The sequence below is a fragment of the Trachymyrmex septentrionalis genome, unplaced genomic scaffold (genome assembly GCF_001594115.1).
Source record: "Trachymyrmex septentrionalis isolate Tsep2-gDNA-1 unplaced genomic scaffold, Tsep1.0 scaffold377, whole genome shotgun sequence".
In the NCBI taxonomy this organism is placed as follows: Eukaryota; Metazoa; Arthropoda; class Insecta; order Hymenoptera; family Formicidae; genus Trachymyrmex; species Trachymyrmex septentrionalis.
In genome coordinates, this window is record NW_017305544.1 from 11,099 (window position 1) to 26,152 (window position 15,054).

Here is a 15,054-nt window from a genome sequence, read left to right on the forward strand (position 1 = left end):
ATAATAAATTATATTATTATAATAAAAATAATTGTACTTATTTTTACTTTACAAAGAGCATTATAATGTGCACATAATTTCAATATATAAAATATTTTATCAAACTTATCAGCTTCAACTCAAGTCGACAGGTATTGTTTGAAGCTATGTAAGTAAAGAGCATCTATTGAACACGTTTGTACATATTGTACTTAGTATAAAGTTATAATGTTGCAAGTAATTACGTTTATAATTATTTGTACCTTGTAGTAATAGGGTAAAAATATTAAATACGAATCAGAGGCACTTTTTCCAAACAATATTATATTTACCTAGATAACATCAAATACACTAATAGTGTAGAAGCATTCTACTTTTGAGAGTCTAGAAGCGTCCTTGTTGACGTCGAAAATGTATACGAATAGATGGCTATGGTTATGAGATATAGATATAGATATGAGATATTATGCATGTTGAAAATAAGACTTGTAGCTTATACATAATATTATTATTATCAAAAATCTGTATTCCGTTTTTAGTCTTATATATTGGCTCATTACTATCGAACAACTGTAATTCATTTTCCATCTCCTAAAGTAGGTTCCTAATGTCAATAAATTCAAATTCACTTTTAGTCCTCAAAAAGAGCCCACTATTAAATATAGTTGTATGTCATTACATTAAAAAAAAACTTAATTTAAAAGATTATTTTTTAACGGTATTTTACATATGTTAATATATTTTTATGTATGTACAACAAAGTTTTACATATATTTTATTAATTACAATTGCTTATACAATTTTATATTTTTTGTATACATATTGACGGGATTTGAAGCCTAGTTCTCGAGGTATTGTAATAAATCTAATACGCTAACGCTGAGATACATAATCGCACGCTTTTTTGTCAATTCGGTATTCGATAGTTATTCAAGTAGGCCCCAGTATTTCGATTCTATAAATCTTAACAATAGTAATAATAAGTAACGGGCAAAGTAAGAGTCAACACATTTCTTTGAAATTAATAAAAAATATATATATTATAATTAACGGAGGTAAAATTACATAACGTAAAAATTAGAATCGAAATTACGGCACTCCCATGAGCTCTCCTTTATCACCTGTAATAGCGGACTTGGTGATGAGGAGGCTTGAGACAGTGTCCTTGATGTCGTTGGACTTAGATGCAGCATTTTATTTTAGATACGTGGATGACATTTGTACTGCGATTGTTCCTTCAAAAGTTGACTTGTTATTAGAATAATTTAATTCATTCCATCCGCGTTTACAATTTACTTTAGAATTGGGGGGAGACGAAATTAATTTTCTAGATGTTACTATATCTATTAATGGGAACAGGTTTGGTTTTGATTGGTACCGATCTTTTCAGGGAGGTTTTTGAATTTCTATTCTAAACATTCCTTGGCACAAAAGAGAGGGTCGATTCTCTCGCTGATTGACAGAGCATTTTTATTATCAGACTTTAGGTTACACAGAATTTGACGTTTATTATCAACATTTTATTAGACAATGACTATCCACTAACCTTCATTTTTCACATAGTCAATCAACGAATAAAAAATTTAATTGAAAATAGACACATAACACATAAAGGTTTGTCCGACAATGTCGAGACGAGTGAATCTGTTTCTTAGCTTACGATTCCATTCATCCCTTTCCACACAGAAAAGTTCAAATGTTTCAATAAAAACGACATCAGGGTATCTTTCCGTAGTCGCAATAAATTGAATAAATACATCAAAGTACAGAAAGATATTTGTCCGCATACATCAAAGAACAACGTGGTCTACAAGATTTCATGTAATGATTGTGACGCGTCATACGTGGGTCAGACTAGTAGAAAATTAAAGACCAGGATTGCTAAACATCGCAATCACATTAGATACAACACCTCTGTTCGTTCTGTCGTAACTGAGCATAGGAGACAGCGTGATCACGAATTTATATGGGATGAAGTCAAAATTTTAGACGAAGAACCTTGCTATCGGAGACGTTTGGTTTCAGAGATGCTTAATATCAGAAGGCAGAAGAATGGTCTCAATTTACAAATTGACACCAATGGCCTCTACAAGGCTTATATTCCCATCATAAATAAAGATTGACTTTCTGTTACTAACAGGCCGTCTCCTCTCTCAGTCTGTGTTGATCCGCACTACTGAACATACATAATAATCGACACGTAATGTCTGTCTTACACATCTGCGTTCCTTCTTGCTGTACATTTTTCAATAGTTTTTTATTCCTTTTTGGACACGCTCGTTTGAATTTCTTACACATGATTTCTGGTGAGTTTTTATTATATATTTTTTTATTATTTAGATTTCCGATAATTGAATTTATTTACGCGTACATCTTTTTGTGGTACGTTTTTTAATTTATCTTTTTTATCTATTAGAACTTTGCCAAGATATTTTTAATACATTTGACGGTTCAATCGTACGGAAACAATGTTGTACTCGACATCAAGACTCACCCGAACTGTGAATGTTCTGAATATGCGATCATTTACGATAATTGATTTTTATTCTGCGATTTTTTCGTTATGTTAATGTCTGAAGAAGGCTCAATCCGGTAGCCGAAACTTGTAATTTGTAATCATTTTCGTAATTTCGATTCTAATTTTTGCGTTATGTAATTTTACCTCCGTTAATTATAATATATATATTTTTTATTAATTTCAATGAAATGTGTTGACTTGTACATTGCCCGTTACTTATTATTATTTGTTTTGTATAGAAAGAGTCCTTCGATTTGTTATTTATCTTAACAATAGTGTTGATTTCGTTGTATTATTAATGTGCAAATATTAAACATGATGAAAAAGCTGAGCATAAAACCTCAATAAACGAGGTGATGATCTATATTATTTTCCTAATCATTGTCAATGTTATCGCCATTATGTTGTACCACTCTATTATGCAATCGTTACATGTTGGCATGAGGATACATATCGCCTACAGTTTTCTTCTCTATCGGAAGGTAATAATGCGAATTAACTAATGAGCAGAGTTGGGAACGTTACCTTAAAAAAATAACGCGTTATTGTTACAGTAGTTATTTTGCTAAAAAAATAACTTATTACCATCACTATTTATTCATTTTTAAAAGTAACGTATTAACGTTATCATTACTTGAAAAAGTAACGAATCGTTACTTTTCGAGAAATTGTTGAATTTAGGTCCTTCATGATATGACATTAATAAAATTAATTTCATTCAACGCGTTTTTACACAATGATTAAAAATCTGGCAAAAACAATCATCTAAACTCAACAATTAACGAATTTAAAGTAAATATGGCTTTTAAACATTAATGTCATAATTAAAAATATATTTTAAGATTCATTTCCAGTACTGAGAAGTAGTATATACGTAATGTGAATTACAGATTTTCAATACTAATAATGATTATTGGAATGCAGTTTAAAACATAAAGTATATTTTTTAAGTATTATTTTTTAAGAAATAAAAATGGGAAAGTGAACATTTTGTAATTGTATTTATTACTACTAATAACCTTTTATTATAGATAATACAATGTTAAATTGTAAATATATATTTGTATACAAGCATCAAAAAAATTTTTAAGTATTTTATTCATTTGTTATAACAATGGCACAACTTGGATAGCTAAAAATACACTTCTAGAGATACAAAAGCAAAATATCTTTCAGTGCAATTGAAACAATTGATAATCCAATCCAATCCATTCAATAAAAATTAAAGTAACAATAGAAGTAATTAAATCATTATTATTATTGCAAAAATGTAACCTTACCAACAGCGTTACAGAAAAAAGTAACGATCATTACCAAAAAAAGTAACAACGTTACAAGTAACGTATTACTTCCCAACTCTGTTTATAAATCCATGCACTTGTTCAATTATATTCATTCTAGAAAGAGAAAACAGTTTCTAGTTAGAAAAAGTTTACTTTGCATTACCTTGTCAAATAATATTTGAAGATTCCTTTTACGGAATTGTTGAATCGATATGCAATGTTTAATATTGAGGATAACATTGAACTTACATCGATGTAATTAAGGATTCAATTTTAAAATTATATGGCGAAAACATCAATTTTAATGCCCGATTTTAATTGTAATTAATTAAGAAATGATTTGAAAAGTTTTCTTTAGTTCAAAAAATTTATTTAATGCTTAAAAAAAGAAATAGTGCGTCGTATTGAGTTCGTTATCTTGCACGTTTATTGTTTATCAGTATGAGTTGTTTGCATACGATTATTACAAAGTTATTGTTCTAGAATTTTATCTAGAATAATGTGGAATTTAACATATTCAAAATATAAAATAACAAGTCATTATAAAAATAACTTGATTTTTTTTATTTTTATAATTGCTTGGAGCAAAATTTGTAATGTATATGTACATACGTATATATATTAGATATTTAATTTTTACTGAAGTATTATTAATGATCAACAAATTCATATTATATTTTTTAGTACGTAATAACACTGTTTTTTTATTTGTTTTGAAAATTGCATGGTAAAATGTTTCCAATTATTCGCAAGTAATTTCTCGTCTTTAAACCTCCACTGTTCTAATCTAAACCTTTTTAAGTTTCAATTTCTATAACAATTTCCAGACATTTGCTTTTGCAATATTTATATTGTAATATGCAATATATTGTTTGCAATTGCGATATTAATTTTAAAATGGCGAATGTATGTATTATTACTTCATAATCATCAACGACTATCAATAACACGTTGGCAGGTAATATTCATCGCGGAATGACGTGTCTTTCGAGTGATCTTATCTCTTTTAAAATATAGCAGCTCGGTAAAAAAATTTCTGTACATAATTATATATAAACGGTTATACACTACTAATTTATACGTAGTTTATTTAGAACGATTATAAATTATGTACCACCATTTATGCATAATTAGGTATATGGTACACACGTAACACTGAATCACATAATTCAACATGCAAAAATATTCCGCTATTGGCAGAATACTTTTGCAGCTTGAAGTCACTCACATCGAATACAGTTTATTCGGATGAACTTTGACAAAGACTGACGCTGAGAAGCATTCCTTGCCATAGCGAGACTGCCCCGGGATTTATCTAGTATAATGGTAACATTTGATAGTAGGATGCATAACCGACTGGCAGTCGGTGTGTATATATATATATATATAAAGCAAAGTAAATTAAAAGTGCCGCCGCGAGAAGATCAGCGTGAGAAATAGTGTTCGAGCGTGTGCGAGACGCTGTAGAAAGACACGGTAGTGCAAAAGTGAACACCGCGTTCAACGGTGAGTTTGCGACGAAGAATAAACGTGACATTAAGAGTATAAACACTAAGAACAGCGAGATATACCGATGCACCGATATGCACGAGTGGTACGAGCAGCATATTATCGAACCCACATTGACATCACTTGAAGAGTTCCAGGAACACGACAGCGTGTGGGCATTGTCGCGAATCCTCAATTTGGTAGTGAATGTGAACAAACTAAATCCCATGCGCGCGGGATGTTACTTCGAGGTGCCGCGGGAAATTATAATTAAGAAAGCAGTGATCATTGTTAGTACGATGGACAATGCGTGCTTCGCGTGGTCGCCGCTCCGTACCCAGCTAAAAGATAGTACCGAAATGAAATAAGATTATCCATAATGTAATCTTATGACCAATCATAATTACTAAACGTCTCATAAAATGTTTAATATCGTTCTGAATAAAAATATGAATTTTTTTTTCAAGGGCGATACACAACTGATGGCCTTAATCAACGTACCTATAAAATAAAAATTACATGAAAAGAAAGGAAATCTAATCTAGATTATCTATGTGTCCATTTTGTTGTTCAATACGTGTTGGTTTAATGGCATTTACATACGTTACCCCCAGTGTACAAATCTTACAGTGTAGTTCTCACAAAGTTTCTTAAATAACTGCGAAAACTATTTCTGAAAATCTTATAAAAATTATTAAAACGTGTTTCATGCGATAAGAACTAATTCAGTTAAAATACTAGCCGACGATTCAGAAAAACTATGACAGAGACGTTAGAAAGAGAGCTAGCACCATTATTGATCATTGGATCGTTTTGTAATTTCTGCATGATCGAATATCCTCGTGGACAACCTAGGGCGTATCTTTCTAACCTATATGCTTTCGCCAAATGGGGCTCTCTGATATATTTCTATTACTATCCAAATTTAAGTTCGAATTCGCGAGGAAATGACATGGAAATATACTTGTATAATACATCGCCGACATTCCGTTGGTCACCATTACATTAATTCTCATTAACTTCAGTCGTTTTAAGGTACACATTTTTAAGTGTACTCCTGGTTTTAATATAATAATACTTGATCTTTTAGTACTACTTTTCTTTTGTTTAATCATATTTTTATTTAAGAGCATTAAAAATTTACAATTATGGGCAAATACAAAATTATAAAACATTTTTATAGAAAGCTTTCAATACCGTAATGACCTACTTTTTAGTCAAACTCAAGCTATACAGTCTCTCTCATTCGGCTCTCTCGCTAATCTCTTCGTTCTTTACAAATCACACGCAGCAGAAAAGTCCTCAAATATAATTCTTTTTCTCTTTTCTCTTCTTCTCGTGCTGTTTTTTTCTGGAGTACCTCAGGATTCTATTCACGGAATTTTACTTTTTAATATTTTTATCTCTGATTTGTCTAATGTTTTTCTATCCCCTGAGTTTTTCATGTATGCAAACGACGTAATTCTTTTCAAATTTGTTTCACCCACTCAATGCTTTTGCAGCCTGCTCTGCTTTGAATAAAGATCTAAAATTTATTGACGAATGATCTACTAATAATTCACTGCATTTAAATCTCTCTAAATCATTCTTGCTAATTGTCGGTTTCTCAACATTACTATCTGATATTCAATCCTTCGATATTTCTCTTAACCTCGTTTCAATTCCTCGCTTCTCCTCTATTAAGATTCTTGGTGTCCATGTTGATTCTTCATAGACATTCGAGTCACACGTGCCCGTCAAGTGTCGAGCTACGTCCGCCCGTTTACTTTGTCCTCTTCGTCATATCCTTTCCTTGCTTTCCAAAATTCCTCTCTTCTGAATTACTTGTTTCATTATTTCATTATTTTATGATTACGCCAATGTTGTCTTTCCAGCTCTTAATCAATAATCAGGGTTGAGTAAGTTAACTTTCTTTTTTAACTAAATTAAGTTAAAGTTAACAAACTTGGAAATTTAACTTAGATAACTTGTTAAGATACAAGTTAATTTAACAAAATTAATTGAATTAAAAATTAAGTTAATAAAAAAATTAAATAGTTAAAAGTTAAATTTGTTTTTTTTTAATTCATGATTTCAGGATTTTAATCTTATAAATAACGGAAATGACAAATATATACCTGTATTTTATTTAAAAAATACTCTATATTTTATTTATATATCTTATTTATATTTATTGTTTAGTATATAAAATTTGATTATAAATACTGGCCTGTGATCATGATTAAAGCTTTAGACACAATACAAAGGAGTAGCGATAATATAATAATAAGGAATAATAGATATCAACCTATCAGAAACTAAATACATCGAAATACACGGTATCTAACAGATTAAAATCTGGGGGGTCGATTGAATAATTTAAAATGAGGTGAAAATTACAAAGATGAGAAAGTTCACTAGAATATTTATAATTTCATTGATCAACACACAATAAATTTTCTTACTTTTGCCATTTTTTTACCTTATTTTCAGTTATCGCTATTGCCGCATATTATGTCAGAGATTTGACTTCAAAGAATTAAATAAAAAATTAATAGTTACGAATATGTATATATATATAAAATGTAACTAAAGTTAAAATGTAAATATAGTTAAAAAGTTAAGAGTCTAAAATGTAACTAAGTTAACTTAAAATTAATCAGCTTTTTAACTTTTTAACTTAATTTTTATTTTTTTAATTTAGCACTACCCAATCCCGTCAATAACTTCTAAATTGTGTACAGCGTATCCAAAATTCTTGCCTCCGTTTCTCCTACTGCGTCCGTAAATACGACCATACGTCTATGTATTTACCAGAGATCTGACTGGATTAGGATATGGCAACGTTTTATTCTACACCTGTACTGTTTTTCGTTTTTTCTTTTTTTGTGCATCAATATTTTTTATATCGTCGATGCGTTCTTCAGTTGAACCCTGAACTGTATTTTACTTTTAACCCCCTTGTCACCAGGTACCCAAATTATTTATCGTTCCACTATGTTCCGTACTTCTTTCTTCTACTTCTCAATCAATATTTTAACTCTTTTCTTGTAGCAATAAAAACTTCTCCATCTTTGTCCTGTTTTCGTTCTGCTATCTCGTGTTTCGTTGCATCACAGTATTTAAGAGAGACTATAACTGGTATGTATGTAGGTGCTTGCGTCTATGTGCGTGCCTGTGTGCGTGCGTGCGCGTGTGTGTATGATTTTGAACTATTATTTCACTACTCATTGCATCGTCTTAGTTTTTAGGTGGTAGGCTACAAGTAACAGCAGTTTTGCTGACGCTTCTAACCATTTGCAAGCTACTATAGTATGTTGTATCATATTTTATGTTTATGTCTATTACTCTGTTAACATGTAATCTTTTTTATAAGTTGCGCAATGAACTAAATTAAATTAAAAAAAAAATTTTTTAACAGATCAATTTTAATGCTTACATTATTATAATATAACTCTTTATTTATCACATTTTCTATACACATTCCAACAACAATTTTTACTCGAATATAAAATTACAATAATTTTGTTTTGGGCCGCATAATCGATCAATATAATTTTTTTAAAGGAATTGAAAAAGTGCTTACGTAAACTTGCTATAGTAGACGACTCGTTGGAAGCCCTCGGAGCGCCAAAGGAATACCAAAGACTACGTAACTGGATAATTCGTATAATTGTCGGATGGATTGTATTTGCTTTTTATCAATTAACATATTTAAGTTTTTTTATTATTTTTACTTTGCATTACGACGTAACATTTTGGACTATAACATTAAAGACATTTCTGTGCTATTATCCGGAAAACGTCATTATCTTAAGTGCTCTGATTTCTGCAGCTATTCTTGGGTTAGTATTACACATGTGTATACATCTTTTGTAAGCTATTTTTATTGACATTGTGCGTCAAAATGTTTCCAGTGAAACACTTAAAAACCTGTCATATAAAAAAGAGAGCCCACCATCATCAGTGACTATGACCTTGACGATATATGTATATTGTCTGTATTGTCTGTACACAACATGAATATACGATACTTATTTTGAGTATCAAAAATATACTAAACAACAGTTACTTAAAATAAATAATCAATTACAATTTTTTATTATTAAATATTTGTAAAAGATGGGCATCTTTAAAAAACATAGGGAAGAAAGTAATGTTGAGTAATGTAATCGAATAACCATACTATCAGAATTTTTCTCTTCAATGAACTTGATCTTGACATATCTTATCATAAAAAAGTAACAGCAAAAGCAACAGCAAAATTATAACTTAAAAAGAATAGTGAATTAGGGGATACCGGATATCGAATATTCGTCTTAAAATTCTTTTTGGATATCCAATTATCCGATCGGATTTTCCGACTATCCTTCTGGATATCTAGAAAAAAGCTTCCAGAGAAAAAAAAATGGCATGGTCCTTTAACCAAAGATGCTTTAACAAAAAATTTTTTAAAGAGGTTTTTAAGTTAATCTGAGAGTCAATTTTGAAGACATTCTTTGAGAATTTTTTTAGTAAATAAAAATTTAAGTATATTAAGTATATTAAGTATACTTAAAAACTAATACAGGTCTAGAAAGTGCGTACAATATACGTGTAAAAAAATATTTTTTGTAATGTTAACTATTTACAGAATAGTAATAAGATGGTGCTGAAATTAGGTCTGCACCGCTAACACGATCAAACGGTGATCAAGGAATCGTAACATTGGTCAAAAAATGAACTTTTTCTTAATGAGTGGATTCATAATTCTTGCTCGGACTAAGATAATTAATGTCATATGCATATTCTCAAAATGGCAACAGTTTGAAAAAATAATTTGAATTTTTCTAATTTTTTTCCTTTTATTTGACATTCAAAAAAATAGAAAAAATTTATGTAGACTATTAATTATAGTTTCGGTGATAATGAACATGTTCTCTGAGTATAATCGTAAAAGTAGAAGTCAGTCGGACTAATGATTTTTTTCGAATTGTGATCACCATATTCAAAAACACAGTTTTGTGAAAAACATGTATAAAGTTTGAAATATTTTAGTACAAGTACCTCTCCGTTTTCTGTTAGAAACGAAAGTGATGCTCAGAAGAGAATGAAACTGTGTTCTATTGAAGAGAAACGTTCCAGAATGGTTTTGAAAGGTTGAATATAAATAATGGCGAGCGTCGGTTATAGCAATTAAAAAAAATTGGTGCATCCTATTAGAATCGATCATGAGGCCCTATACATAATATCATTTTATCTTGTACATCTTCAACAATTTTCGTTTCTTCCAAAAAACATTTTTGTGGGTTATTCTTGAGACTATAAGCTTTCAAAAACAGCAAAAATAATTGATATTTTTTAACCCTAAAACATAAAAATTCTTTAAATAAAATGCATTTGTTTAATGCTTTTAGCAATTTCGTTTAACATTTCTTACTGATTGAAAAATTATTATTTTCTGTAAGGCGCGTGATTTTTTGATGGTTTTCTTTTTCGTTATCTGTAAATAAATTGTAGTTTAAAATAACTAAAACTAAATTATAAATTTTGGACAAAACTCATTTTGAAACTCTACTCCTCATATATGTATTAAATATTATATTGGAACATAACAAGTAAATAATAAATTTCTAGTCCGACTTCTAACTATTTATTAACGCAATTAGCGTTAATATGCTTTTACAAAATGCATATATTGTAATGTTAATAAAAAATGTGACTAATTCTTTTTTAATTCAGATGCATAAGCTCCAGATTTCATCAAATTAATGAACGTTTACGAGTATTATATTCTGATCTGTTCAAAAGTAGTTCAAATTACAGAAGACAAAACAGATCCATCTATATGCATCAGCGGATAACAGGAGCTAAGGAACACAATCAATATATATGGATTATAATGTAATAATTATTTAATAGAATTACTGTCTGTTACACACATGCACGCGCATGTATATATATATATTATATATATATATAGAATGTCTCAATCTAACTTTCATATCAACATATTTCAAAAAGTATAGAATAAAGTTCTCTATGAAAGTGCAACTGTTTCGAGAGGGGCCTACTGTGATCACATTATTTTTTTCTAGATAGAGATATGATGACTGACAATGAAAAAAATGTAACGTTTATCTGTGCATTTTAAAATAGAATTATATAATTTCTTACGTAATATGATTTCTCTATAATCATTCTGCATGAATAAGGTTTAAGTCAGAAATTTCAAAAAACCAATAATTTATGATATATTATAGATACATTTTTCTGACACATATCATTGGCATGACTCATTAAATATTATATCTCGTAAACTATTAATTTTCTGATAATCGTAATATCCTAATACTTTTATGAATAGAATAATGAGATAAATCAGGCGTAAAGAAAACATATACTTGTTTGTTTAACAAAATTCATTGTTATGTATATTTTGTAAATAAGCGACCTTTTGCCAATTTCGATAATCTTGACATATATTGTTAAGGTCATAAGGCCTAAGTGACCTCCTACAAATTTTTTAATTGTCGCTCGCTCTTCTTTAAAATGCTATTATCAAATAAAGTTGATAATATATGTGTGTGTGTGTGTGTGTGTGTGTTTTTATTTCTTTTCAAGTGGAATGAAACAGATAAATTCTCTGCTTATAATTACAAATTCTCTGCTTTAAAATACATATTCCTTACTTTACAATACAAATTCTCTACCTTAAAGACACAAATTTTCTGTTTTCAAAACAAAAATAATATAAGAAAAAAGCTTAGCTAGAATATGATGAAATATAAAAAAATATAATAGATAATTTCAAGAAATTATTCAAGAAATATTGCAGAGTATAAATAAACACGATCACGCGTTCATAATATGTCTTGTACTTGAACAGAAGAAGGATGGATCCCTTAAAAAAGAAGCGAATTCTAAAGTCATTTATACTAAAACACATTAATTTTTGTATAAAACAATAATTTTTTTCTCTCTTACTTCTTCGAAAATTCTTTTCTAGGATTAAAAAATACGTATTAATACATATTTGCGAAGTAGAGTCTTAATGCTGATAACGACGAAAAAGTTTCGAAACCGAGATTTTTTTATCATTTATTCGTCTAATATAATGCTGCAGCTGTTACGTCGTAACAATATTTGCTTCATATAAAAGCTGTGCAATTCGTATTTATGAAATAGTAGTCCATAGATCAAATAATAGTTTGCACGAAGAAGCAATGTGGGTTTCTTAAAATTGTACTTTACAATAAAACATCAGGTGACGGTGTCAAGAGTTTTGAACGCGTTTTTTATAGATTTTTCTTGAATGAAAGAAAAAAGAACGTGTCCGGCTGTTTCAGCCGTTGGCCCATAATTTCGAAGAAATCAATTTTTTAAATATTGTAATTATTGTAATAATTTGAGAAACGTACTATATAGGAAAATATCAACATCTTTATAAATTTCATTTTATTTCATCGAATGTTAAAGATAAAATTACATCTGGGTGGATGATTCTGAATCTCGGATGATGATTCTGAACGCAGCAAGTAGATCGCGCGCCAATCGAAATATTGCTCACTTCAGTAAACATTCGATTCACTGGCACGCACAGTGATTCTCTGAACTGAAAAAGTATTTTAATAAAATTTACCAGCATGGAAAACGATAGACATATTTATTATATGAAATCGCATACGCTAATAGAGTGGAAAATACGATTTTTGGTGCTGAGCAAGATAAAACATCTTTGTCGCTTTCAAAACAATATATAACTGATGGACTGAAAATTTTGTAGTTAAATTTTATATAAAATGCAACTTGCTGAAAAAGGAAAGTTCAATGTTTTCTGAAAGAGCAGAGATTATTGGAAAGACAATTGCGGAATTTGTGATAGAAATGATTCGTGATAATTTAAAAGAAGAATTATATTAATTTTTGGTAGAAGAATTGTTTTTAGTGGAAGAATGCATCACACAAAATGGTATTAACACGACTGATTCTAAAATTTCATCACCAACTTATTACACTAACTATTGAAAATAAATAAATTTTTAACTAAAATAGTAATTGATTAACACAAACTATAGAAATCAAAACTTTTAAACGCTTTTTCCAACTAGATCTGAATGCTTATATGATTTTTGTGAATTTATATACTACGTATGTAGTTCCCAGAAACGCGCGTCTGATGATTTTTCGATTTTAAAACACTAACTCTACTAAATTATCGCTGTAATATCACGAGTTAAATCGACTAGTAATTTAACAAATTTTTTATGTTTATTCGCATCTTTGAAACGATCTTAATAATATTGATTGACACATTAAAATCTGAGAATAATTAATTCTTATTGCAAAAAATATTACCTTGGCCCAGAGATGATCCGGATCTCGCACGGAAGACAAGAGATCCAGGTTCGGCTCCCGGCTGAGGTAATATTTTTTGCAATAAGAATTAACTTTCAAAAGCTTCGATTTCTATAGTTTGTGTCATTACATATCCTATGATACACTCGTATAAAAATGCATTATATAGAATGAAAGAAAAAACTGAATTTTTTAAGTTCATTATGTATTTAAAATTATTTATGTAGAGTTACATTCTAATGCATAAACTGGTTGTCCAGCACATAAACAAAATATTTATTTGTACTATATCTTTCTAACTAATCAGTGAATCGTAATAAAACTTTGCATAAATTATTTTATATAAATATTTAAAGTGCTTATAAAAGGAAAATGTAAATTTCTTTATAATTTAAAAAATTTTAATCTTTAATAATGAAAATAATAACAATTAAAATAAATAAACTACAAAGATGTGTTATTGTATAAAAAAAATATAATCTTATTCACACAACTTTCATATGAATATAAATCTTACTTGAAATTTGGAAATTAAACATACTTCCAAATTTAAATTTCTTTGCAGAGACTGTGGGTCTAATACATTTTTAAATTGTACACTTAATATCTTATAGATGCCTTTTTACCTAAAAAAACAATGTAACAAAAATATGTTCAAAAAGTATTAAAAAAAATATGTCCTCATCGAAATCGTTTCACTTTTATTTGAAATACACTTTTCTGTATTGTCCCTAAATAATTTGATGCAACAGTTAAAACGAGATACCTTATATATTTATGTACATATGTAGAAGAATAATTAATTTCAATTATGTGAAATAATCACACATTGTGAACTGCAAGTTATAATACTCGCTTATATCGAATTCTACTTTAAAAATATATTTTGCTTAGTACTTGTCGTATATGTCTCTTGTATATGTCTCACGATTTGATTAATTATAACAATTACAATTTATTTACTGGCACGTTCATTTACAACTATGCTATATATCACGCAAACTAAACATAGCATACAAAGTACAAATATTAATACAAATGATGTGGTACTTTAATAATGCTATATCATTCTGTCAATTAATGTATCAATTGCTTGGAGAGCATCAGATTATATATATATTTAGTATTATTACCTGGCATTTATATATGTATTCTCTAATGTGGTTTTGTATAGCATTTTATTTCTCACATTGAACTACGTATGTCAAACTGTTTACTATGAGGTATAGTTACAGTCGATTAAAAGCATTGATAATTAAGTAAATTAAAATAATAACACAAGCAACAATTAAATTACACATGTCAAAATGACGAAATCTTATTCATTTAATGCCAAGTTTATAATTTTACTACAAATTTTTGTTTTACATTAAAATAATTTCAGATAAATGAAACACTAACAATTCTTTATAAATTGTCCAATTTTAATCTCGATGAGAACTTATGTGAACAGGTATATATATATATATA

General features: G+C 28.9%; 1 pseudogene; it reads left to right on the forward strand.

Annotated features, from left to right (window-relative positions):
• The first annotated feature begins 1,081 nt into the window (after positions 1–1,081).
• LOC108750877 overlaps positions 1,082–15,054 on the forward strand; it is a 23,867-nt pseudogene continuing 9,894 nt past the window's right edge.